This window comes from Cyprinus carpio, chromosome B7 (assembly GCF_018340385.1).
Source record: "Cyprinus carpio isolate SPL01 chromosome B7, ASM1834038v1, whole genome shotgun sequence".
In the NCBI taxonomy this organism is placed as follows: domain Eukaryota; kingdom Metazoa; phylum Chordata; class Actinopteri; order Cypriniformes; family Cyprinidae; genus Cyprinus; species Cyprinus carpio.
In genome coordinates, this window is record NC_056603.1 from 34,964,855 (window position 1) to 34,992,181 (window position 27,327).

Below are 27,327 nucleotides of genomic sequence, written 5' to 3' on the forward strand. Positions count from 1 at the left end.
AGTGAAGTCAAGGCTGCGCAGCGGCTCATGCTCAATTCTCATAAGGTTAACCTTTCCTGCCCAACTGAAGACCGCAGCTCTCCTTTGACTATTCCCAACTTTGAAAAGCTCCGCTCGCCGGAAGCATTGGACACCATCATGCACAGATAGATGCGCAACCCCAAATTTCGACGTTTGGAAATGTCTGAGAAAAATTCAACGATGACAAAAGCTTGTAAAAGCTCTGCTGATTCATTCACAGTCACCGGTTTCTGAGTGCGCATAAATGCAGCAAACTGTATCAGCTAATTTTGACCGATTATAATCAATTAAACGGTTTAAAAAAGGTTTGCTGAATGGTGTTAAAATACGCTACGCGTATAAAAAAAAAGATTATTATTTAATTCAGAAATAGACCTAATGCAGACACAAAATATTAACAAATATTAGGCTAATAAACACTGTAAACTAGGCTATTTAGTTCCCCTCACTCCACAACAAATCCTTTCAATTAACAGTATTTAGAAAAGAACAAGAATTAAAAATATAAGAAGCTATAGCAATATTAATGACAAGCCAAAAACGAATTAATTTAGGCTAAAACTAAACTGAAACCACAAAATCAAATATTTCCGTATATGCGATGTATTTTAATGTCAAATTATTATTTATAATGTACTTCACTCGCGTTCCAATATCCACGTAAAACTAAATGTTTTGCATAGGCCCAACATCACGATTTTAATATTTAAACTGAGTAGTATGTGTGTTTGTGTGTGTTTGTGTGTGTGTGTGTGTGTGTTTCCTTCATGTAAGACTGACTGTATTTTATTATGATAAACAGGCTGCATTGTCAACTGTGTGTGTGCATGCTGCACGGCTGCAATCACTTGATTTTTTTAGGACTCCTTTTAGTCATAAATATAATCCGAATTGTAAAAGGTTTGCCTTTATTTGTGTACATTCACAATAAAAACAAATCTCTGTGACTTTGTAAAAGCCTAAAGAAAAATAGTAAGTCGCTTTCTGCCTACTTCATTTCGCGCAGCACAAAAATTAACCGAAACTCAACTACTCTTTGCACAGTTTTTCTTTCATTTTCTTAATTTATGATTTAGTAAAAAAACATATTTCTGGTGTAGGCCTATTTATTCGTTATATTTGTATAGGCCTATATATAGCCTAACTTTATGTTTTTCTGTTAGTATTTTTAATGGGTCACAGACACCTTTCTAATTTAATTAAATTCTAATTTAAGATAATATTGTTGGTTAATGGTTAATAATCGGTCGGTTAGGGGAAAAAAATAACGAAATTAAAATCCCTAGTTACGTCAGTAACATCACGGTGCAAAAAAATATAGAATAATAGCAACTGTATAATAAGTAATGCTGTTTGTGCGTCCGAAAGTCGGACTCCAAATTTCAATTATAAGAATTATTTTGAGGTTAATATAGCGAGGTAAAAAACACCTCCGTGAAGTTGGCACCCCATAAAAAGGAATAATCACAAAAACTATGCCATTCGTTTGTGCTACGTTTGTGCTGATTTGTGCCGCAAAAATGAACGTTTGTGCTGGTTTGGTGTTTGAGATATTAAACATTCTTTTTTGACCGTGTGACGTCACTCTCCACCTCATGTTGCCCAAATCGCTCAAAACCAGCGCAGTTCGTTTTGTGCTCGATTTGTGCCCATTTGTGCCGTTAAATCAAACACTGTATCTATTTACCTTCCGTAGATATAACCAAAATATTTTCGGAGGCCGTGACGTCACTCTCCACCCCAGTTCGTCTAAATCGCACAAAACTGGTGTCATTTCGTTTGTGCTCGATTTGTGCCGGTTTGTGCTGTTGAAATGAACGTCAAATATATTTCTCCTTCTTAGAAATAACAAAAAACAATTCTGGGCAGTGACGTCAATCTCCACCCCATGGCGTCCAAATCTCTCCAAACCGGTGCCATTCGTTTGTGCTCGATTTGTGCTGGTTTGTGCCGTTAAAAGAAACCCTGTAACTATGACAGCTTCTTTTATATATAAAAAAAATAACTTTTTTTTTTCGAACAGTGACGTCACTCTCCACCCCATGCAATCTAAAATGCTTCCAAACCGGTGCCATTCGTTTGTGCTCGATTTGTGCTCGTTTGTGCCGTTCAAATTTGTATTGTATCTATTTCCCGTCCTCAAAAATAACAAATACAAAACGGGCCAGTGACGTCCCTCCAAACCGGGTGCCGCTCGTTTGTGAGGTATTTGACCTCCGTTAAGTTGGCCCCCCACCCAACGCAAAACGTCAGTAAAATAGTCTCAATCGTTTGTGCTCCGTTTGTGCTGTAAAAATTTTCGTTTGTGCCGCTTTGGTTTTTTAGATTAAAATAATATTTATAGGTCAGTCTGAGGTCACTCAGCCCCCCCACATAGCCTACTCCAAATTCACCCCAAGTAGACTCGTTTGTTTGTGCCGGTAAAAGTTCCGTTTGTCCTCCTTTGGTTTTTAAAATATTAGACACTGACTTATGGTGCGATGACGTCACTCATCCCCCCGTATACTCCAAATTCACCGAAAACAGGTTCAATCGTTTGTGCTTCGTTTGTGCCGGTAATATTTTCGTTTATGCTGTTTCAGTTTTTTAGATTAAAATAATATTTATAGCTCATTCTGAGGTCACTCAGCCACACCCCCCCCCCCCCACCCCCACATACTCCAAATTCACCCCAAATAGACTCGTTTGGTTTGTGCTTCGTTTGTGCTGGTTTGTGCCGGCATTTGGTTTCATTTGTGCTGCTTTGGTTTTTAAAATATTAGATAATGAATTATAGACGATGATGTCACTCAACCCCCCACATGCTCCAAATTCACCCAAAATAATCTTCTTTGTTTATGTTTAATTTGTGCCGTCAAAATCTTCGTTTGTGATGCTTAGTTTTTTTTTTTAGATATTTTTAGTGATCATTCTGAGGTCACGCTCCAAATTTACCCCAAATAATCTTCTTTGTCTGTGCTGTATTTTATTTGTTTATTTATTTATTTATTTTTGTGCTGCGTCGGTCTTTTAGATATTAAAATATTTAGTGATCATTCTGAGGTCACTCAGCCCCCCACATGCTCCAAATTTACCCCAAATAATCCTTGTTTGTTTGTGCTTCGTTTGTGCTAGAAATATTTTCGGGTTTTGCTACTGTTTTTTTAAAGATTTTTCCTAGTCAACTAGTCCCCATGTTTATATTAAATTGATTAATATAAGAACCTATTAAACAATCCTTTAATATATAGATGCTCCATTCAGGGAGACTGCATTAGACGACAGAAATAACAAAAAAAAAACAACCAATTAAATAAATAAACAAACAAAAAAAAAAAACACTGAAAAATACGAGGGATTATGCGGGCGCCTCCATTTCTTTCCGCAGGAAGAAAAAAAAAAGAAAGAAAAAAAAATGCGAGGAATTATGCGGGCGCAAGCAAGCACCGCAAGCAAAGAATCCGCGGGATTAATCAACTCGGCTCGTCTGCCGCTTCTCTCCTGTTGAAAATGAACTGAGCTCGCGGTTGCCGCTTGTCGGTGCAGTAGCTACAGAAGGGATGAAATGGGCGTTTCACCGCCGCCCACACATTCAAACAAATATTAAAGCATAATCTATTTTTTACCCAAAATCAAAAAATACGAAAAATCCAGCTAAAAATTTAGTTTCCGTTTTTCTTTAAACAAAACGGAAAAAAAAAAACGAAAATCAAAACGTTTCTCATTCCTCTTTATTTCTAAGTAGAAAATCAAATGACCAAAAGATACACGGACCTGAAATCTACTTGATTAAAGCATGTTCACAACCGAAAAATAATTAATTGAGCTGTACATACATGTTTCATTTTTGTAAATTCAAAGACCTGCCATGTTCATTTTTTTTCAGTGTAGGTTTCATAATCGTCTGCTCTTATCACGGACAGCAACAGCAATAACAGATAAAATAATAATAATAATAGCCACAGTAGTGGAACCTGTAGTAGTCGTCGGCTAACACAGTGCAAGCCAAGTTGATTAAAACAGAATTTCTGATCGGGACAATAAAGGTCAAGCACATGAAGCAAAATATTGAAGAAAAAATAATAGGCGATAATATGATTGTTTAAAGTTAACAAATAAAGCAAATCAAACAGATAAAAAGGTGGATGAAAGAGCAATACTGGTAATTAGCACAAAACCTCTGAGAAATTGGAGCACCAACTTGTAAAAGTGCTTAAGGTCAACATAACTACAATGCGTTCTTTGATTCACGGTCTTATTCTGCCCTCTAGTGGCTCATACTGAACTTAACACAAGCCTTAACATAATGAGACTTATGTCGAAATAACGACATAATAAGTAGAAATAACGAGTTATTATGTCGAAATAACGAGTTATTATGTCGAAATAACGACTTAATAAGTCGAAATAACAACATAATAAGTCGAAATAACGAGTTATGTCGAAATAACGAGTTATTATGTCGAAATAACGACTTAAGTCGAAATAACGACATAAGTCGAAATAACGAGTTATTATGTCGAAATAACGACATAATAAGTCGAAATAACGACTTAAGTCGAAATAACGAGTTATTATGTCGAAATAATGACTTAATAAGTCGAAATAACGAGTTATTATGTCGAAATAACGACTTAATATGTCGAAATAACGAGATAAGTTTCCTTTTTTTTTTCTCCACCATGCGGTTCAGGGCTTCCGTAACTTCTGACTTATAACAATAAAAATAAAAAAAAACCCCACCAACACTGAATAGTTGTAGATGTTTCATGTTGGGTCATTCAGTTGGATCATTTCTCAATCTAAATGTAGGGGATCTACAATTTCTATGAGAAAAATTTTAATTTGAAATTTGACACGGGCACCACCATTATTTTCTCTGACGTGTGTGTGACGAATGCACGGAGAGTGAGCAAAAGGAAAGGAGCAGTGACAAACTGATGAAGAAAGTGCCAATTTTTTAAACTTTTTATCACCATAAAAAGTTACATTTAGGCTGGTGACATGCATTAGAGCCACATGACGTTTCTTAGTCTCCGTTTGTTTTAACAAGCCTGTTTTTAATAGTGGCATAGTAAGTTTTTTGTCATGCGTGAAGCTGGAATATGTGTTATTAAAGTTATTCAGCATTGGAGTTGAATATTCCCATGTTTTTTGTGTGTGATTTGCAATCAGATTTTTGTTTTTGTTAGTTCAAACGAACTCAAAACCTGGTGGATGCCGTTGTTTTTTTCGAGTTGTCTGATTCGTTGGATGGCATCGTGTATTGTTCTTGTTCTTGGGCTGATCTCTGTTGGACAGGATTGCAGCCTGGTCGGATCAAGCTGTGGCCTTCCGGATCACAGGGACAATCGCTAGGCATCATAGAGTGAAGAAACATTACCCTGCCAATCCGGAATCTTCCCAAATTAAAATGTAAAATGATGTGTCCCATATCAAATCAATACAGGACTGTCAGGATTATGGACCTGTCTGTGTGTGTTTTGCTCCCTGTGACCCAGTTTTGTCTTCCTTTGATCGTGTTAATTTGATCCCAGGTGTGTCTCGTTCTTCCACAATTATCCTGCCTTTAAAAACACTAGTCCTTTCTGTTAAGTTTTGTCGGGTCTACCAGTTACGTACACGTGTCTTCCTCCCGTTCTCCATGTTGGTTTAATAAAGACTCTTTTGATTATCTATGGCTCCGTGTTCCTTTCGGCAGTGTAGTGTGACAGAAGACCTGACCAATAAACAGTTTATTGCGTGTCTCCCCTCCTTTTTGTTTTCCTTTTTCCCTAAGTTTTTCTTTCTATTGTGTACGGATCCCTACACCCACCCGGAATTACTCCTCCTCCTGTTGGAGCAGGGGGGCATTCGCTTGAGGGTCATATCAGACTGTTTCTGGCCATAGCCCATCTTACCACCTACCCGGACGATAGAGCGCCGTCGCCCAAAATGGCCCTAGAGCGGATTTCGCTGCCTTCATGGAGTGGATTCTGGCGAGAAACAGATCGCCATTCACCACTGGCCCTGAGGAGGTTCACCGAATCCACTCCAGCCCCAATGCCCAGTCCACCATCTCCCCATGGTGTGGAGCATCAGTCCGAGCACACCGATGATGGAGAGACCATTACTGCCGCGATCAATGAGCTAGCACAATGCCGAGCAACTGAGTGGAGGATCACCCTGGATATGGAGCCCAACCCCATCAGACCAGGTGCGAGAGCCGGCTATAGTGCCCACCACAAGGGGGAGAGCCGCGGACGGTGTGAGCGCGGAGAGGAGCTCCACCTCCTTCATCGCGGCTGAGGGTGAGCCAAGTATGGAGCACCAAAAGGGCCAAAATGAGGAGGAGGATCTTATAGACTGGGAATCTGAACTGGAGGTTGAACTGCCCTCTCTCCGTCGTCTCTGCTGGTCCCGTCCAGCCCTCCTTCGTCCTTGGTTTCCTCATCCAGCCCTGGGGAGACTTCCGATCCTCTGGTGCCTGCTCCTAGAAAGTGTCCTCCAGTGCCTGCTCCTAGAAAGTGTCCTCCAGTGCCCGCTTTTCGAAAATGCCCGCCCTCCCACCCGCTTCTGCCTCCTCCACCGCTGTCTTCTTGCAGCCCCTCTGCTCACCCTCAGCCCACCATCTATGTGGTGCGAGCCCCGTGGGACTTCTATCCTCCAACATCGCCTTGGTCGGAGTCTCCCTCACCTCCGGCTCCAGCCTCCGTGGCCCGGACTCCGCCACAGCCCATAGACCCAGCGGCTCCACCTCGGCTCCTAGCTCCCTCGCCTCTACCATCGATCCATCAGCTCCACCGGGTTCCCTCGTCCCACCGGCTCCGCCTTAGTCGGGCGTCGACCTGCCATCGCCTCTGGACTCCTCTCCACTGGCCGCACCTAGTCGCTCCATCCCACCAGCTCCATTGGGCTCCTTCCTCCAGCCAGCTCCACCTTGGTCCTAAGTCGCTCTGGCTCCGCCACGGATCTCTGGATCTCGGCCTCGGTCACCAGAGCCCTCGGCTCCACCCTGGCCCCCCAGATCTCGACATTCCCCGGCTTGTTGGCTCTCCTCCTTGGGCTCCTCCTCCAACTGCTCCACTGCAGTTGGTCGGCCCCCTGGAGTCGGCCATTCCTCCTCCATGGCTCCTCCCACCATCGGCTACACCTTGGGCCGTTATTCTGGCTGTGACCTGGGTCCAGCTGGACTCCTCCTGCTCCAGGTTCCCCTTGTCTCCTCCCTGGCTCCCTCCTCCGTGGTCTCTGCCTGCCGGCCCCCTCCCGAGGGTCCTTCCTCCACCGGAGCCTCCTCCCAAGTTCCCACAAATGCCTCCCTCTGTTGTTACTACGGTGCGAGGATGCACCTTTCGGAAGGGGGCATTATGTCAGGATTATGGACCAGTCTGTGTGTTTTGCTACCTGTGACCTAGTTTTGGTTGTCACAGGGAGACATCACGGTTGTCTGGAACCAATGAACATTAAGCTGTGTCGTCAGCCAGTCATTTTTTGGCACACATCAGCATGACATCAGAGCAAGTCGGACGTTACTCGGACCACGACATTATAGGCTTGTTTGAGATGCACCTCACCTGAAATGTAGGCGAGAGCAGGCGGCTACAGTGAGGGGAGGAGTGAAATAGGCACAGGCAAGGCAGACAGTTCTGACCTCTCGAAATGGAACAGATACCTACAAGATCAAAGGTGGATATCGCGTTATTCTCACTCTTGTGCTGTCCTGCTGATAAATATGATATAATTTTAGTTCTGTTGCTTTTATATGGAAATAAATATGATAAACAAGACACTCAAAGTGCTTGTTATTTAATTCCATATGACAGGTGTTTTTATTATCCATTTTTACTTTAATACAAACATATATTATAGAACATATATTTTATAGAAACATGACAACAATCACATATCTCACACTGAGATCACACTATCATAGTGTTTGGGAACATTCATGCATAATTTAAATACATACCCAGATAGCAGACCAACATTGAATCAACACTGAATCAATGTTAATGCATCAAGCAAATTTCTTAACATTTAAATTACCATCACATGTCTGGCATCTTCACATTGAAGAATCCGCTTTGGTGCTTCTAACTCAGTCAAATCCTTTAGAGAGAGTGAGAGTTTATGAGTAGAGATGCAAAAGAGTATGCAACACCTGTCGCAGGTAACAATTTACATTAATTCATTCTTACCTTATGCAAGCAAATCTGGGAAACATCCCACTGATGGACCTACAAAAAGGCAAAAATGAAGGGTGAAAAACATAGCCATTTGGTCAACCAAACATTGGTTGTAATTAGTTTTGTGACGTACTGACTTACGTGTTTCAAAAGTGTAAAGTAATATATAAAACTGGTCACATAGAAAACAAAGATGACATAAAATTAAACAATGCTAGGTTTTCCTTTATTATCGAACTCAAAGTAGGATCACAAATAATTTTTGTACAAATATTTATTACTTAATATTTTCAGCAAATTACCTACTGTTTTTCAGTAAACTCAGTGATGCTCTGAGAAAACTAATCCCGTCCGAATGCGAATGTCAGTGATTGCCGGCGATATTTTATTTCACAATGCATTTCCTTGTGTATTTTGGCCAACGTGAATTACCGTAGATGCTCTTACCGCAAAGAATATACGAATATAATATAAAAATAACAATAATAAAATCAAGAGCCAGATCACTTCAACTGTTAATACTCGCGATTGTAATATCAGCGTCAGGTAAGATTACTCACGTTCATTTCCGCACTCAATTACATAATGTTTTAATTACAGATGTACTTTTATGAAAATTAAACATGGGTTTACTACAAATAATAATAATAATAATAATAATAATAATAATAATAATAGTTAAACTAAGGTAACCACGCATTAACACGGTTTTGCTATACTAGCCATTTATCTTCACCATGGCATTTGTGTGATAATACTAATGGTAATCAATCTGAATGATTATAACCAATGCACGCATACAGAGCGCTTGATCTCTGTAATAAACATGGAGATGTTAGTCCCGTCCGAATTGGTACATGAAAACCGCAGACATCAGGTGGTAAGAATCGAAACTCCGTCCGAAAAGGGCTTATTATGTCGTGGCCACGAGATCATTTTGTCGAGGTAAGGACATCCTTATGTCATGGCTTCAAGATGCTATGTTGAGGGAACAACATCAATTTCCCATTGCCACGACTTCTTATGTTGGGGGAACCACATATTTTTCTGTGGCCACAAGTTTAATGCATAAACACACCTATGCTGTCAGCTATGATTGTGAAGATTGTTACATATACGCTCAGGACTATGGAATGCCAATTCTTCCGTAATTAGAAATAAATAAAAAAAATGTACAAAAGAACTGTAAAAAATGCATGAATGCATAACTAAATAAATAAATAAATAAAAGTAAAAAAGCAAAAATAAATAATTATTTATAATTTTATTTCCTTATGTATTATTTTTTACACATTTATTTATTTGTTCTTTTATTGATTTTCTATTTATATTATTTCTTAACATTTATTTACACGTTTATTTATTTCTACTTTTTTATTTTTACATTTATTTATACATTTCTTTGTCCGTAGGGTAATGAGAAGGGCGTGTTTTACCTGAGGAATAGCAATCGAGACAGAGTAGGTGAGGGGTAAGCTCTGAAGCCACAGTGACACCTTGTGTGGCCCAAACGAAGTACAAGAAGTGTAAGCTTACATGATGCGCCTGTTGATAGTGTGGGATGAATGATTTAGATGGTCAATATGGCCAAAATCTTATTTCAATTCCTTTCTTATACGCAGTTTTTTAGGTTTCACTTTCAAGTTACAACGCATACAACGCATGTTTCACAGATTCGAGATAGAAGGAGGCAGTTACCGTAGAAAATTTGTCGCCTCGTGCCACTTCCCGTGTGGTCACCGCATCAACTGATTCTAAAGGGTTCTCTTGGTGTAGACATGGCTTCAGATACGGATAAAAAATCCACACGTTTTAGGCTGGACATATCCAGAATTAGATCAAACAATAGGTGTAGGCTACATGGGAAACACACACGCCATGAATTATAGCCTAAAACATGCTTAATATTCGTGACTTGACACCAACGATTGTATGCGGCTATGCAGTAGAGATGCGTTCATTGTCAAATATCATTCGTCATTCATTTTGAATTTTTGTCAAATATTCTTTCTTGATTACAAGAAAAAGAAACTTGTTGTTGTTGTGATTTATTTCTTGTTTTTCATTTAATTCATAAGTTAGCACTGCAAATTAAATGATTTCATTTTTTTCTGCAAAGTATAGCCTAAATTGTCATTTCTCTCTCATATATATATATATATATATATATATATATATATATATAGATATAAAATAAATAATATTAATTATATATATATATATATATATATATATATATATATATATATAAATAATAATTTTACGTCAAATGGATAATTACAGTGCCTTGAATTAATTAAGTAATGGTTTATTTTGTTCTAACCTGCAACTCAGGAAATGTAATGGAAAAAAGCCTATTGTTTTCACTTAAAACCAATACATTTTAAGCCGAATTTTTGACAGATGAGATAATATATTATTGTTTGACTAAACATTTAAAAACAACACTAAAAATTTTAAAATTAAGGGAATTAAACATAGGCTAAGGCATTAAAAAAAAAACAAAAAAAAAAAAAACAATGAAATAATATATATATATATATATATATATATATATATATATATATATATATATATATATATATATATATATATATATATATAACATAATGAAAGGGACTTAAAAGCATCTGACTTAATTCAAAACATATTCAAGACACATTGCTGTGACATTTATTAGGAACACAAACATAGCAATAAAGCTAATGTTTTCTTTTACATTAAGCACAAATTAAGAAAAGTGAGAAAATGAAAATGAGAAACAAGAGACCACAAAATGCAGATGAGCTGAAGTCTACTGTCAAAGAAACCTGGGCTTCCATACCACCTCAGCAGTGCCACAAACTGATCACCTCCATGCCATGCCGAATTGAGGCAGTAATTAAAGCAAAAGGGAGCCCCTACCAAGTATTGAGTACATGTACAGTAAATGAACATACTTTCCAGAAGGCCAACAATTCACTAGAATTTTTTTATTGGTCTTATGAAGTATTCTAATTTGTTGAGAATTGGTGGGTTTTTGTTCAAATGTGAACCAAATTCATCACAATTAAAAGGACTAAAGACTTAAAATATTTCAATCTGTGTGCATTGAATTTATTCAATACACAAGTTTCACAATTTAAGTTGAATTACTGAAATAAATGAACTTTTGCATGACATACTCAGGGCTGGGACGTCGGTGATCTGCTTTTTCCTCCTGTCTCCTGACAGCACGCTGTATGAGCCTCGGTCCAGGTAGCTTCACTCCTCCTGAGCCAGTCATTAAATGCAGGTAATTCTGTGGGTTCCCCAGACCAGGGAAAGAGAGGTGGTTGGAATCCAAGTACGCACTGAAAGGGTGCGAGTATCAGACGACAGGACTTGGTGATGCATTACATTTACATTTACATTTAATCATTTAGCAGACGCTTTTATCCAAAGCGACTTACAAATGAGAACAGTAGAAACAATCAGATCAACAAGAGAACAACAACGGTATACAAGTGCTATGACAAGTCTCAGTTAGTCTAGTCCAGGGTTTTTTTTTTTTTAATGAATATGATAGACAAGAAAAAGAAAAGGTAAGTACTAGTATTAGTTGGTTAAGTGCAGGCGAAAAAAAAGATGAGTCTTTAGATATTTTTTGAAAATGAGTAAAGACTCAGCTGTTCGAATTGAGATCGGGAGGTCATTCCACCAGCTGGGCGCAGTCCAGGAAAAAGTCCGTGAGAGTGATTTTGAACTTCTTTGGGATGGCACCACAAGGCGTCGTTCACTTGCAGAGCGCAAACTTCTGGAGAGCGCGTAAGATTGAACTAATGAGCTTAGGTATGTTGGCGCCGTGCCAGTGGTCGTCTTGTAGGCAAGCATCAGTACCTTGAATTTAATGCGAGCGGCTACTGGTAGCCAGTGTAACCTGATGAGGAGAGGAGTAACATGAGCTGTTTTTGGCTCATTGAAGACAACCCTCGCTGCTGCATTCTGGATCAGTTGTAGAGGCTTGATAGTACATGCAAGAAGGCCCGCCAGGAGAGCATTACAATAGTCCAGTCTGGAGAGAACAAGAGCTTGGACAAGAAGTTGGGTGGCTTGCTCTGACAGGAATGGTCTAATCTCCCTAATGTTGTATAAGGCAAATCTGCAGGACCGGGTCGTTGTAGCAATATGGTCGGTGAAGCTTAACTGATCATCCATCACAACTCCTAGGTTTCTGACTGTCCTGGAAGGAGTTATGGTTGACGAACCCAGCTGTACAGAGAAGTTGTGATGAAACGATGGGTTAGCTGGAACCACCAGCAGTTCAGTCTTAGTAAGGTTAAGCTGAAGGTGATGGTCATTCATCCAGCTAGAAATGTCACTCAGACAGGCTGAAATGCGAGCAACTACCGTCGGGTCATCTGGTTGGAATGAGAAAGTAGAGTTGAGTGTCATCAGCGTAGCAGTGATAGGAAAAGCCATGCTTCTGAATGACAGATCCTAATGACGTCATGTAGATGGAGAAGAGAAGTGGTCCAAGTAATGAGCCTTGAGGAACCCCAATAGCAAGTTGTTGTGACTTAGAAACTTCCCCTCTCCAAGACACCATGAAGGATCTATCAGAAAGGTAGGAGTTAAGCCACTGGAGTGCAGTTCCAGAGATGCCCATCTTTCTAAGGGCGGATAGGAGAATCTGGTGATTAACAGTGTCAAAAGCAGCAGACAGGTCCAGCAAAATGAGTACTGAGGATTTTGAAGCTGCTCTTGCCAGTCGCAGGGCTTCAGTAACCGAGAGCAGGGCAGTCTCAGTTGAGAGGCCACTTTTAAAGCCAGATTGGTTGCTGTCCAGGAGGTAGTTCTGTACAAGAAACATAGAGAGCTGGTTGAACACAGCTCGTTCAAGTGTCTTTGCAATGAATGGAAGAAGGGATACCAATCTGTAGTTTTCTAGAAGTGCTGGATTTAGAGATGGTTTCTTCAGCAGTGGGCTTACGAGAGCCTGCTTAAATGCTGAGGGAAATGTTCCAGAGTGAAGAGAGGAGTTGATAATGTGAGTAAGTGAAGGTATAACTGAAGAAGAAATTGCTTGAAGGAGGTGAGTGGAGATCGGATCAAGTGGGCAAGTAGTAGGATGACTGGACAGGATAAGTTTGGAAACGTCCGTCTCTGAGAGTGGAGAGAAGGAGGAGAGAGAGGGTGCATTAGTAGTTGTGAAGTTATCCTCAGTGTGGCAAATTGGTCGCTGATGGCTCTTGTCTTATTTGCAAAGTCGTCAGCTGTAAGAGTCGATGGAGGAGAAGGCGGATTAAGAAGGGAAGAGAAGGTTTTGAAGAGTGTCCGAGCGTCACAACAGTTGTTAATTTTGTCATGGTAGTATGATGTTTTAGCAGTGAAGACGTTTACAGAGAAGGAAGAGAGGAGAGACAGATACACACTGAGGTCGGTAGAGTTTCTTGATTTATGCCATTTCCTCTCTGCAGCCCTGAGTTTAGAGCGATGTTCACGGAGAACATCGGACAGCCAGGGGGCAGATGGTGTGGAGCGTGCCGGTCTAGACGATAGTGGGCAAAAGTTATCCAAGCAAGAGGTTAGAGTGGAGCAAAAAGTGTCCGTAGCACTGTTCGTGTCCAAAGCTGAAAACTGTGAGAGTGAAGGAAGTGAGGATGAAACCACAGAGGATAGGCGAGATGGAGAGAGTGAGCGTAGGTTCCGTCGAAAGGTGACCTGCGGTGGAGCTCGTGCCGCTTCAGGAGTAAGTGCTAGGTTAGCAGTAATGAGGAAGTGGTCTGAGGTGTGCAGTGGAGCAACTAAAGAGTTGTCCACTGAGCAACAGCGCGTGTAGATGAGGTCCAGTTGGTTGCCTGATTTGTGAGTCGCTGTAGTAGACACTCGCTTGAGATCAAATGAGGCGAGCAGAGTGTTGAAGTCAGCAGCCTGGGGTTTATCTAGGTGGATGTTGAAGTCACCAAGCAGTACCAGAGGAGTACCATCTTCAGGATAGTTTGATAGCAGCACGTCCAACTCCTCCAAGAAGTTTCCCAATTGACCTGGGGGACGATAAATGACCACAAAGTGGACTTTAACAGGGTGGGTATACAGTAACAGCATGTGATTCAAATGAACCGTTACCTGTAGGTGGTGGTTGAAGATCAAATTTCCAATCTTTTGATATAAGGAGACCAGTACCCCCACCCCTCCCAGTCGTACTAGGGGTGTGGGAACAAGTGAAATGAGTGGAGAGGGCTGCGGGAGTGGCAGTGTCTTCAAGTTTGATCCAAGTCTCAGTCAGTGCCATGAGGTTGAGACCGGAATGAGTAGCAATAGAAGAAATGAAGTCTGCTTTGTTAACAGCAGACTGGCAGTTCCAGAGACCAACTGGAATAGAGAGCAAATAGAGAGCAAAGTTTTCCTAGCAACGACGATCACACAGTAGTCTAATGAGAAAACGAGGCAAAACACTTACAAACTGCTGTCCTTATCTGTCGCTCGACTTTAAGTAGTGCTTACTGGCTTTGGTCACGCCTCCCTATTTAGCAGATCGAAACTGTCCAGTCCCGCGATAGGCAAACGCAAAACCAAACGCCACTTCACACGTATTTACCAGGGTAAGACACACAGTAATTAAAGCAAAGTTTTCCTAGCAACGATGATCACGCAGTAGTCTAATGAGAAAACGAGGCAAAACACTTACAAACTGCTGTCCTTATCTGTCGCTCGACTGTTTCTTCTGACAAGCGCTTACAAAACAGCTCTTTAAGTAGTGCTTACTGGCTTTGGTCACGCCTCCCTATTTAGCAGACCGAAACTGTCCAGTCCCGCGATAGGCAAATGCAAAACCAAACGCCACTTCACGCGTATTTACCAGGGTAAGCCACACAGTAATTAAAGCAAAGTTTTCCTAGCAACGACGATCACGCAGTAGTCTAATGAGAAAATGAGGCAAAACACTTACAAACTGCTGTCCTCATCTGTCACTCGACTGTTTCTTTCTTGATGCAATCAATGACAGTGAGAATGATGGTATTGCCTTTGGAGTTAGGGAGGTCAGTGATAAAATCTATGACAATGTGAGACCAGGGTTTCTGAGAAATGGGTAGTGGTTGTACCCTTACCAAAAGTAGTAGCAAGTTTATTTTATTAAGTATACTTAAGTAAAGTTCAAGTATATTTAGACTTTTTGTAAGTATAAGTCAAGTATACTTAAATGTCATTTTAAGTATACTTTCTGAGAAGTACATAAAGCCCATTTCTGAGAAGTACCAAAAAGTAAACTAAAAGCCACTTTCCCTTTTTTAGGTTAGAAGAAGTATAAAATAGCACAAATAAACTTCTTTTTAGTAAGGGTAGCAAACCTGTAGTCATCTGCTTAGAGGACTTGGAAAGTTGCAGGTTACACAATTCTTAATGAATGCAATGCTGTCAGTGCAAAGTGAGGAGAAGTTGTGACTGAGAGACGTTGGATGCAGTTCTTCCTGGATGTCCGGAGCTGGGGAGATCATGAACTTGTTGAATGACCTCGGTTCCTCAAGGAAGGAGGTACAAAGGTCTTGTTGGGTGGACATTCAGAAGTCCTGATATCCCACTGCACCAGTGCTACAATGAGAGTGGTAGGCAAGATGGGATCTGGTGAAAGGGGTTGGTAAGCGGACTCAAATTGACGTGAGAGTGCATCTGCTTTGGTGTTTTGAGAAACTGTGGAGATACTCCAGATTGCGATGGTCAGTGATAAATTCAGGGCCCACCTGGCCTGTCTGTGATTGAGTCTTTTTGCACTGTGGAGATACTCCAGATTGCGATGGTCAGTGAGAACTGAAAAGGGACAATTGGACCCCTCAAGTCAGTGTCGCCATTCCTCAAAAGCCGCCTTCATTGCCAATAACTCACGGTTTCCCACATCATAGTTCTGTTCTGCTTGATTTAGCTTGCATGAAAAGTAGGCACAGGGGAAAAGTTTGGGTGGACATCCATGACGTTGTGAAAGAACTGCCCCTACACCTGTGCTGAAGGCATCTAATTCTACCACAAACTCACGTTCAGGATCAGGGTGATGCAGTGGAGAAACATTCTTTGAGGTGGTTAAAGGCTTTGTCATCTGCTGGTGACCAGGATAGGCGACCTCCCCTCCTCTTAATCATAGACGTTAGAGGGGCTGCAATGGAGCTGAAGTCTCTGATGAAACATCTGTAAAAGTTAACGAAGCCAAGGAATCTCTACATCTCTTTGACATTTGCAGGTCGGGACCAGCACAGGACAGCTTGGACCAAATGATCATCCATTGCCACTCCTTCAGGACTGACTACATATTCTAAGAATGTGGTAGAAGTCTGGTGAAACTCACATTTCTCTGCCTTCGCGTATAACTGTTGGGAGATTAAACGTTGTAGAACAGCTCTGACATGGTTAATGTGTGTCTCAAGGGAGTCAGAATAAACGAGAATGTTGACATGACCCATCTATTGATCATGTCATGGAACACATCATTTATGAATGCCTGAAAGACTGAGGGACTGTTGACAAGCCCAAACGACATAACCCGGTACTCATAGTGCCCAGATGTGGTAGAGAAAGCCGTCTTCCACTCATCCCCCTCTCTGATGTGAATCAAATTGTAAGCATAGTATAGATCAAGCTTAGTGAAGTATTTGGCTGAGCGAAGCTGTTCAAGAGCCAGGGGAACCAGAGGTAGAGGGTACCGGAATTTAACAGTTACTTCATTTAAACCCCTATAGTCAATACAAGGCCGAGGACTCCCATCACTCTTCTTGACAAAGAATAATCCAGCAGATGCAGGAGACATGGATGAAATGATGAAGCCTTTAGCTAATTCCTCCTCTATATAGGCCTTAATGGACTCAGTCTCTGGTTGTGAAAGGGGAAAGATTCAACCCTTGGGAGGTGTGGTGCCGGGAAGCACCACACCTCGATGGCACAGTCGCTGGATCGATGTGGAGGTAGTTGGGTGGCTTTGGCCTTACTGAACACCTCGGTTATGTCAGCATAGTCGGAGGGAATGTCGGTTGAGTGTGAGGGATCTATTTTGACAGTGGCTGCTTCAAGTAACATGGGTTCTAAGAGTCTGAAGACACTGTGTGAAACACTTGGCTGACCAGTGAGTGATTTGACCCTCAGTTCATAAGATCTGTGGTTCATGTAGCTGAAGCCAGGGGAGTCCAAGGACAACTTGGTTGTTGGGAGCTTGTATGATGTAGAAGCAAATTATTGTGAGTGCAAGACGCCGGTGGTCAGGCAGATGTCATTGGTGGCATGTTGGACCTGACCAGTGCCAAGAGGCTTCCTGTCTAGCGCTGCCACTGCCAAGGGAGATTTACAGGCCATGAGTGGGAGATCATGAGTTCTGGAAAAGTCAGCATCAATAAAATTTCCTGCTGCTCCAGAATCGATTAAAGCCATTGTGGAGGAGTGCTTCCTTGGTCTTGTAGGGCAGAAAACTCACATGACCGGCTTGACCACAGTAGAGACAGAGGTTTTGGCGATAAAGACGATCTCTTTCCTCTGGAGAGATGTGTGTGTATCCCACTTGCATAGTTTCTTGTTCAGGAATAACAAGAGGACATGGGTAAGAGAACGTTGAAACCCTGCTGGGTCTCCTAGAGCGAATCAGATTGTTGATGTGAATGGCGAGATCAATTAGTTGATCCAAAGTTTTTCCCTCATCTCGATAAGTGAGTTCAGCCTGTAACTCCAGATTCAGTCCCTTGCGAAAATGCAGCTTTAAGGGATCATCAGACCATCTAGTTTGTGCAGCCAGTGTGTGAAACGTCAGAGCAAGCTCTGATGCCGTGCTTCTCCCCTGTCACAACTGTCACCCGCTCAATCTCCTCCCGCGGGGAAAACAAACACCTCTCGATAGCGCTGCAAAAAACTCTCAAACTAGAGAAAGGCTGGGCAAATGAAACTCCATACAGCAGTAGCCCAGTCTAATGCTTTGTCAGTCAAGAGAGAGCATACAAAAGCAATGCAGCCTTCATCTGTGGAGTATAACACAGATTGTTGAGAAACACACAAGGAGCATTGTAGAAAAAACCCTTACATTTAGCTGGTGTGCGGTCAAATTTCTCTGGGTAAGCTAGGCAGGGACTGGCTGTGGAGTGACTCGAAGGATGTGCTTTAGGTGTTGGTTCTAATGGCAGCGAGGCAGACTCAGATGTAGGTAGCCGTAACCTTTGCAAAGTCATTACTAACTACTCTGTGAGAGACGTGAGGCATGGTAGCTGATGTTGGTGTGTGGCCAGTACGTTGGCTGGGCAGAGACTTTGGTGGTGAGTCTGAAGACTGCTGCTGGATCAAGTTTTGGCAAAGTCTTCTGTAATGATGAGTCAGTAGAGTGAGGATCCATTTGCAGCTTTTAATAAAAGTAAACAGAATCATACAGGTAATGGTCAGAGAACAGTAACAGGGTTATCAGAGATGAGACAAAGGCAGAGTAACAATACAGGTGAGTGGTCGGGGCTGGCAGCAAGCAGAGTAAATGACAGTCCAAAAAAACAAGGCAAGGGGGTCAAATGGCAGGCAGCTAAGAATCCAAAAGCGAGAGAACAGTCCAAGGTCAAAAACAGTAATCCAATAGAGAAGATGATAATGCTTAGAAATGTCAGCTGGGGCAAACCAAGACTTCACAAAGAGTGAGTGTGAGGCAGAGGCTTAAGTAGTCCAATAAACAAGCATCAGGTGAGCTTGTAATCAAGGTCAGGTACGGAGTGATGGGAATTTTTTTTAAATTTAAACATATTCGTGATTTATGATTTTTCGAATGAGAATTTTGTTTTATAGAATAGCTAGGGTATTTGTTATGTTCGTATATTGCTTATGATGAAAATTCATTAGCCGAGCCCAGGATTCCTCAAATCTATCTAAAGCCATGTCTACACCAACAGAACCCATTAGAATCAGTTGCGTTGACCACACGGGAAGTGGCGCAAGGTGACAAATCTTCTACAGTAACTGATGCCTCCATCTATTCCGAATCTTTGAAAGATGCGTTGTATGCGTTGAAACTTGAAAGTGAAACCTAAAAACAGCGCATAAGAAAGTGATTATAGGCTTTTGCTAGCTTTTGGCCATACTGCCCATCTTAATCATTCATCCCACACTATCAACAGGCGCATCATGTAGGCTTACACTTCTTGTACTTCGTTTGGAACCCACAAGGTGTCACTGTGGCCTCAAAGCTTACCCCTTGCCTACTCTGGCTCGATTGCTATTCCTGAGGTAAAACATGCCATTTTCATTACCCTACAGACAAAGAAATGTAGAAGTACATAAATGTAAAAATAAATAAATGTAGAAATAAAAAATGTGGAAATAAATAAATAAATAAATATGTGTAAAAAAGTGGAAATAAATAAATTATAAATAAATAAAATCATAAATAAATAATTGTGGAAAAAATATAAAAATAAATAAGGAAATAAAACTCTAATTCCAATGATTTCTAATTATTAATTTCTATTTAGATATTTATTTATATTTGTTTTTCACATTTCTTTGTACATTTTTTTATTATTATTTTTTAAAATTATGGCAGGATTTGCATTCCATACAGGACTAAAAAATTAAATAGTTGCTGTTTTAGTGTTGTCACGGTACCAAAATTTCAGTATTCGGTACCATTACCAGTGAAAATCCACGGTTCTCGGTACCAGTTTCGGTACCAAAGCAAAACGCAAAAACATGGTAATAAAAAAAATGACTATACTTTAATTTAATCCAAACTGTGTACATATTTAATTTTAAAGGGATTTTGAATTTTAAAGCCAAGAATAACAACTAAGTTAGCTTAAAAAAAAACAAACAAAAAAAAAACCTGCTTTTCTGACTGATATGATCAACAATGTTAATTTGTACATTCTCTAACACATATATTTTAGATTCACAATTCATTAAAAAGCCTCTGGTGTGTAAAAATAGTAAATATCATCATGTTTTTTACCCTAATAAAACTTATAGGAGCATTAAATAGTTAATAAAGAAATTTAATTCTAATGCTCATTATATTAGTGTTAGCCGCGCTTATGCTAACAATTAACTACTCTAATAACAACGTTCATCACAAACAAACATTCAAACCAAAAAATCTCATAGTATTCATAACAGAAGCGGTGTTTCCCACAGTGGCATATGCAAATTCCTTCTCTGCCAACAGGAGGTGTTTGTAGACCGCGCAAGAGAGAGGTTTCCCCAGTAACGGCCCTGCTGAAAAAAGAAAAAAAAAATAGAAGCCATTACAGAAATTCTAATGGTTTCCATTACAAAACCAATACAAACCATCAGCAATTAACCATTAAAACCATTACCAAATGGTTTCCATTACGTAGTGTGTTTTGGGCATATTCCATCAGGATTTATTGGTTTGTATAGATTTCCATTACAAGTTTGTATTGGTCTTTATTTGCACATATTTAATGGTTTCCGTCGCAGTTATTTATTGGTTCTGATGGTTCCATTAAAAGTTTGTATTGGTCTTTATTTGCACATATTTAATGGTTTCTGTCGCAGTTATTTATTGGTTCTGATGGTTCCATTAAAAGTTTGTATTGGTCTTTATTTGCACATATTTAATGGTTTCTGTCGCAGTTTTGTATTGGTTCTGAATTTGAATGTTTACCTGATAGCTGGTAATTAGGCCATTAATTAATTAATTAAATTATTTAAATTATTAATACAACTATACACAGGTTTTGTCAAGAATATAATTTTTATTTATTTAAACTGCACACCAACATTTCAATAGCTAACAGTTCAGGTTGTTTTGCAAATAATTAAGAATATGCACCTAAAATCAAAATTATTCAAAGAATACGCAACATAGCTGGAATTAACACAAAACCTTTACATGACATTTTATTTTTTTTAATTATTGTTATTAATTAATGCATTATAGAAATACAGGAACTATGAACTGCATTTGCGGCGTCACTGTGGCTGAGCCCTGCAAAACAGAAGGAAAATTCTTTAGGACAATGTACCACTTAAACCACATTACCAGTATGTGAGATTATCCATACATATGTTTAAATGGCAATCTCAAAAAAGTTGCAAAAACTTTGTTGACAAGACATCATCATGCTTAAATTCATCCAACACTTTGAGGGCACTTTGAGCAAATTTGGGTTCTTGACAGATGTGAACTTTTGTCCATTACTCATTTTATGTTCATGAGTAAAATAACCACAGTTTGTTTTGTTCAGCGTCATGTATAGGAGCATGGAAATGTAAAGCCGATGTTCTTACAGTAACAGACCAAAGTGAAACACTCTTGAACATATTTTAAAACAATTACACTTTAAAATAAGTTTCCATTAGTTAATGTTAGTTCTTCCATGGTCTGTCTGAATACTGGATTCTTCTTGGAATTCTTGGAATGCTGGTTCCAAGTCAGTTAAATCACTGTTCCATACTCATGCACTGCTTTAATAGATACATATATATTTTTGCTGTTTTTGAAGTAATTAATTGTTTGTAGAGAGAGACACACAGTCTTTATATCTTCTTCTTGTTATTTCTTCTTTTCTGTTGTCATTAATTATTGTCCGCTGTGTTGAATATCTCAATGGTTTAGGTGTCGTTCAGTGTTGTTTGTTGTCATGAGTGAGTGAATAAATGTGTCCCTGCAGCACAAAAGCAGTCATAAGTATCACAGGTATATTTCTAGCAATAGCCAACAATACATTGTATGGATCAAAACGTTTGATTTTTCTTTTATGCCAAAAATCATTAGGATATTAAGAAAAGATCATGTTCCATGAATATAGTTTGTAAATTTCCTACCGTAAATGTATCAAAACTTAATTTTTGATTAATAACATGCTTTGGACTTTAAATATTTTTCGCAATATTTTGATTTTTTTGCACCCTTAAGCACTATTCGCACGGGATTAGTATTATCTAGGGACCTTAATGTGATTTTGAAATTACCCTCCCACATCTGAATTTCGTGTGGTGCATTCGCACGGGATAAGCGAAGCCTGTGATTTTACTGACTTATCTCCTGGATACCCAGATGTCAAGGCTTTGAGAGTAGGCTACCGTTCTACGGTTCAGATGGATTAAAAATAAAAATAATAAAAAAAATAAATAAAAAATAAATATATACTTTCTTGCACTTCATTTACAGTTCACCGGGTTAAAATAATATTTCAAGCTTTATGCTTGACTTATTTGTAACACATTAACCTCAAAACGTTTTCAGTTTTCTCTTTCTGCAAATTGTATGGTGTAGCGAAATGACAGCACACAAAATACTATTAAACACTCCAACGCAACTCCATTCTTCGCGAAAGATGGATAAAAGGGTGCACAGGGAGCAAAAACCTCGAAAAATGATATACGACCCGCCAAATCCAGGCCAAATCACAGAGATGCCGATTCGTACGGGACTAATATTACCACAGGACCTCGGTGTTCGTCGAAATATGGTAATCTTTTGCGGGGGAATTTTTACTTTACAAATTACAGACATGGCTGAGTCGCACGGGATTAAGATCATAGACAAACTCCGCAATTATTACAAATGACTGGAGGTCACCAGGTAATACTAATCCCGTGCGAATAGGGCTTTAGATTCTAGATTTTCAAATAGTTGTATCTCGGCCAAATACTGTCCTTTCATAAACCATACATCAATGGAAAACTTACTTATTTTTATTGATATAAAATCAATTGAAAAAAAAAAAAATTACCCTTATAACTGGTTTTGTGGTCCAGGGTCACAAATTGGCTTGAATAATTACGTTGTCTACTTTTTTTGGTACATAGTGTCACGGGGTGGAAGGAACACATGACAAGGAGAGCTCAAAATAAATACCCTGGAGGTGGATTTATTCACAGTCGAGGGTTTTGAGTGAGTAGCGTGCGTGCTGAGTGTCCGAGTGCTCTCCGTGTGGGTCTCCCGGTGCTGGGTGCTCTTTCGTGCAGTCTTGCTCTGGCACTGATCGGTCACACACTGGTGTCTGGAGAAAAAGGAGCAAACACAGGTTAGTTCTCAGCCGCTTTGGAGACATTAGACTCCCCGTTGTTGGGCCTCGCACGGCTTATCTGGCCGCAAGCAAATGAGTCTCAGGTGTGGCCGATCAGCCTGTGATGACTTTATCCGTGATGTATCGTATCCGTTTCCAGGGCAATGCTGATCTGTTCTCGGGACGCTCGTCACAATAGTCTCTATTCACTTCGAGTCATTATTTGATAAGAGGCTGTAACAATTACATTCAGATATAGATATGTAAATACTTACCACTGACAGTTTTATCTGGTTTATGTCAGTGATCTTCTCAGCCAGGTATTTCCGTACACTTAGGAGGCACTTATTTCCTCTGAGGTGTGGCCTCTTTTCTTCAGCTTCTGAGACAGACACTCTTGTTTGGAACACACACACACACACACACATATAAACAAAAAGTGAAATTCAAGAACTGATGGACTAATCTCATATTTAAAATTTGACCACTCTCAAGTGGAAATTAGGTAGCATATGTGACCTGTGCTGGCAAAATGAGTCACAATGAGCAAAAATTAGTTGAGTTTTTTTTTTATTCTCATTAAAAGTCCTTCAAAATTATGTATAATTTGTTGGAATCGGACAAAAAATGACTGAGCTACACCCATTTGAAGTCTAAAGAGTCAATTTTGAGAAAAATCTGGTTAAAGTTTTCTAAAGGTTCCAAAGCAAAATCACAGAGCAACATTGCATCTTTTCCTCCAGGTCTTTTCTTAATAATAATAATTCACTTTATTATTTTACATCCAAACAAAAGCATTCAAGTAAGAAAAACAGATAATCAAATCTAAAATCCCTTTGTTGTGTTCATTACAAATAAATTAATTATTAAAACTATAAAAGCAGTTCAATAAAGATCAGTGATTGACTGTCATTCTGTGTATATTTATCAGGATATATATAATTGTAATTTGAATGTTGGACTGAAATGAACTCTGTTATTAGAGTAGTTAATTGTTAGCATAAGTGCGGCTAATAATAATAATTAAAAAAAAAAAATAATTAGCATGTTTTTGTGTTTTGCTTTGGTACTGAAATTGGTACTGAAAACCGTGGACTTTCACTGGTATTGGTACCGAATACTGAAATTTTGGTACCGTGACAACACTAATAGTTAGTAAAATTGAAGACCTTGATTAATGTGTTCAGGTGCACTGCACTAGGTTGGAGCAAAACTCTGCATTTAAGTGGACCTTGAGAGACAATGTTGAGATCTCCTGCAATATGTTCTGAACAAGACACTTCAAACAGGCAGGATGACTTCCAGACTGATGACTTACAACACTGGTGTCCAGTCCTGGGCATGGAGGACCAACATTCTACAGAGTTTCTGGTGATCCTTGATCAGCTGCTCAGGTCTGCTTAATTAGGGTTGGAGGTAAACTCTGAAAAGAGAAAGAAGACAAACAATATTATGATGTTAAAAAGTTAAAAAAAAGTTAAAGTTAAAAATTTTTATTAAGAAATATGCACAACATCTGAAAATGCACAAAGATGAGAAGAAAGCTATGTGTTTAATGAGAACTTTCAACCCACTGAAAAATAACAAGCAATATTAAGTTACAGATGCATTTTTATTTATTCTTATTAATATTCTTGAAATATGTTACAATTACCTTGTGGTTTATCGATGATTTTCAGTCTCTAAAATAGAAAAGATCTATTAGTGATGAATGGCATTATACATGAATCATATGTAATGATATTTAATAAAAGTTCTAACACTGTGTCTACACTGGACGGCCCAACAAAATACAACAGAACTTATTATAATCAGTGATGCTGTCTACACTGGATTAAAAAACGATACAACAAATCACCGACCGTAAACTTATCCCTCGTTCTGTTTATGATGTACTGACAGAAAGTTCAAATGATTTTTAAGTTACTTTGTCACATCCAGTGTAGACACTGTATGAGATTGTGTAGCTTGGAGATCTGTGTGTAGAATGGGAATCTACATCACTGTCCATTGCATTCTGGATATACAATACAAATCACCAGAGGAAAAAATTACTATTTACATTAATATTTTTAAGTGCTTTTTGCACTTTATTAGAATGGAGTAATACTAAAATCCCTTGTGTTATTAAATTTTGTGGTCAGTTTTTTATGTTTTAGAAATAAGTCTCATGTTCACCAAGAAAACTGCATTTAAAAAGAAAACAGTAATGTTGTGAAATATTATTACAATTTCAAATAACTGATTTCTATGTGAATATATTGTTAAATGTAATTTATTCTTGTATTCACAAAGCATGATTTCTGAAGGATTATGTGACACTGGAGACTGGAGTAATGATGCTGAAATTTCAGCTTTGATCACTTTTTAAAACATATTGATATAGAAAATTAAAAAAAAAAAAAAATTTCACAAAAAATTTCACAATATATAGCAGTGGTGAGCATAAACGATTTATTTCAAATACATGACAAATCTGACCCTTAACTTTTGAATGGTAGTGTATGTTTGAGGTATTACTTACTATTCATGTTTCATAATGTCTAAAAATGTTCTTCGACAGGAGATATGCTCCAACTCTTGGGCACAGCCATCAGCATGGAAGAATCTAGGAACATAGTGTCACAGAGACAACAATATTTATTATACAATGCCAGGTTTATTATAAATAAACTATAGCAGAGGTGAAATGCAGAAAATAAAAATTATAATTTACAGAATATACAAAAACAAAAACAAAACAAAAAAAAAATTAGAGTTAAACATTTTAGTTTTACTAATTTAGTAATGCTCCTACAGCGTGGACATCAAAATAACTAACAAGCAAACAAACACACACACACACACACACACACACACGTGTGTGTGTTTTCATTATCTCTGTCAGCAGCTCCCTTCAGAAATTTTTAAATCAGGAACTTCTCCTGTGTCGTAGTTTTTTTTTTTTTTTTTTTTTTGCGACACTTCTGAAATCACAGAACAAGTGGTATTTATGTGTTTACCATGGAAGATCAAAACCTGAAGGTTTCATCTCATTTTCACGCTCTATGTAACTGTACAGTGCATACTTTTAGGTGAAATTAATTAGCTTACTTCCATTAATCCGTTGATATATATATCGAGAGAGAGAGAGAGAGAGAGAGAGAGAGAGAGAGAGAGAGCTCATCTACACACAAGATGACATTAAAAGCCCAAACTTTCATAAATAAGAGCTCAAGTCTATCGTTAACGTTACCTATTGTAGTTAACTTAGCCTTACGGTTGAGATGCTAACGGACTTTTTCAGACAAGACACTAAATCTTTTCTATAAACGAAAAAGGATACGGAAGCGTATTTTACATGAAATAAAGTGCCAGAAACACTTTTATGTACTATTTGTGTAATTGTATGTACGATTTGTGTAATTTTGGAGATGAAACTTACCTAAACAAAATTAGTGAAACCCCCTTTAAGAGTCAGCGTTCAACTTCTTGACAGTTGAGCTGCCGCCTCGTTATCATGGTGACTTCCTCCGCTCCAGTTCAGCGCGCGCGCCCATTAAATCACGTAGAACGCAGAATTTACGTTAAAGCTCCAATATGTAGGAATTTTGTAATAAATATTCCGAAAATAACTTGCACAGTGTGATATATTTCCTCCAGTTGTGTACTTACAATATCTCAAAAGTCTCCAAAGATTTTTTATTTCAGAGAAATTCCGATTTTAAATAACTGGCCGTCCCGGAAAAAATATGTCGCCTCTCAGTGACGCAATGTCCGCTCTATACTTTTTTTCCGGTGTAGAACCCGTAGAACCACACTGTGTCCGAAACCGCTCCCTATCCACTATATAGTGCACTATATCGGGTGTCAGCCATTTTGTAGTGCTGTCCGAATTCTGAGTGAACGACTTCATTCCCTACATTCGTTCACTACTTTTTACCCACAATTCATTCTGATTTCGAGTGTACAACCGATGTACACTCGCTGAAGCACTATTTCCCACACTCCAATGTGGAGTAGCGTCGCGCTGGAAGCGAGAGCGGGAGCGAGCGAGTTTTGAATAAGATGACGTTTACATCATTTCTGTTACGTTTATTTCATACAATCATTTATATTAAAATATGTTATGTTTAGGCAATAACTCAGTTTAATATTTTACTATTTTACTGAGGTGGCATCGTTGTTAACTTACAAAAATGATAATTTGATGGCTAATTTAAAAATGTTCGTTAATCACCTGTAGGTAG

The 27,327-nt window shown here is 39.1% G+C and overlaps 1 protein-coding gene and 1 long non-coding RNA gene across 2 annotated transcripts in view; one reads left to right on the forward strand and one right to left on the reverse strand.

Annotated features, from left to right (window-relative positions):
• mrc1a (mannose receptor, C type 1a) overlaps window positions 1-27,327 on the forward strand; it is a 225,771-nt gene that overhangs the window by 48,901 nt on the left and 149,543 nt on the right. The window lies entirely within an intron of this gene.
• On the reverse strand, window positions 20,814-27,124 carry LOC109078998. The gene is made up of 7 exons (XR_006155251.1): window positions 26,523-27,124; window positions 25,623-25,706; window positions 24,753-24,780; window positions 24,417-24,521; window positions 23,374-23,494; window positions 22,948-23,092; window positions 20,814-21,072 (listed from the first exon to the last, which is right to left on the reverse strand). It is a non-coding gene; the product is annotated as an uncharacterized LOC109078998 (long non-coding RNA).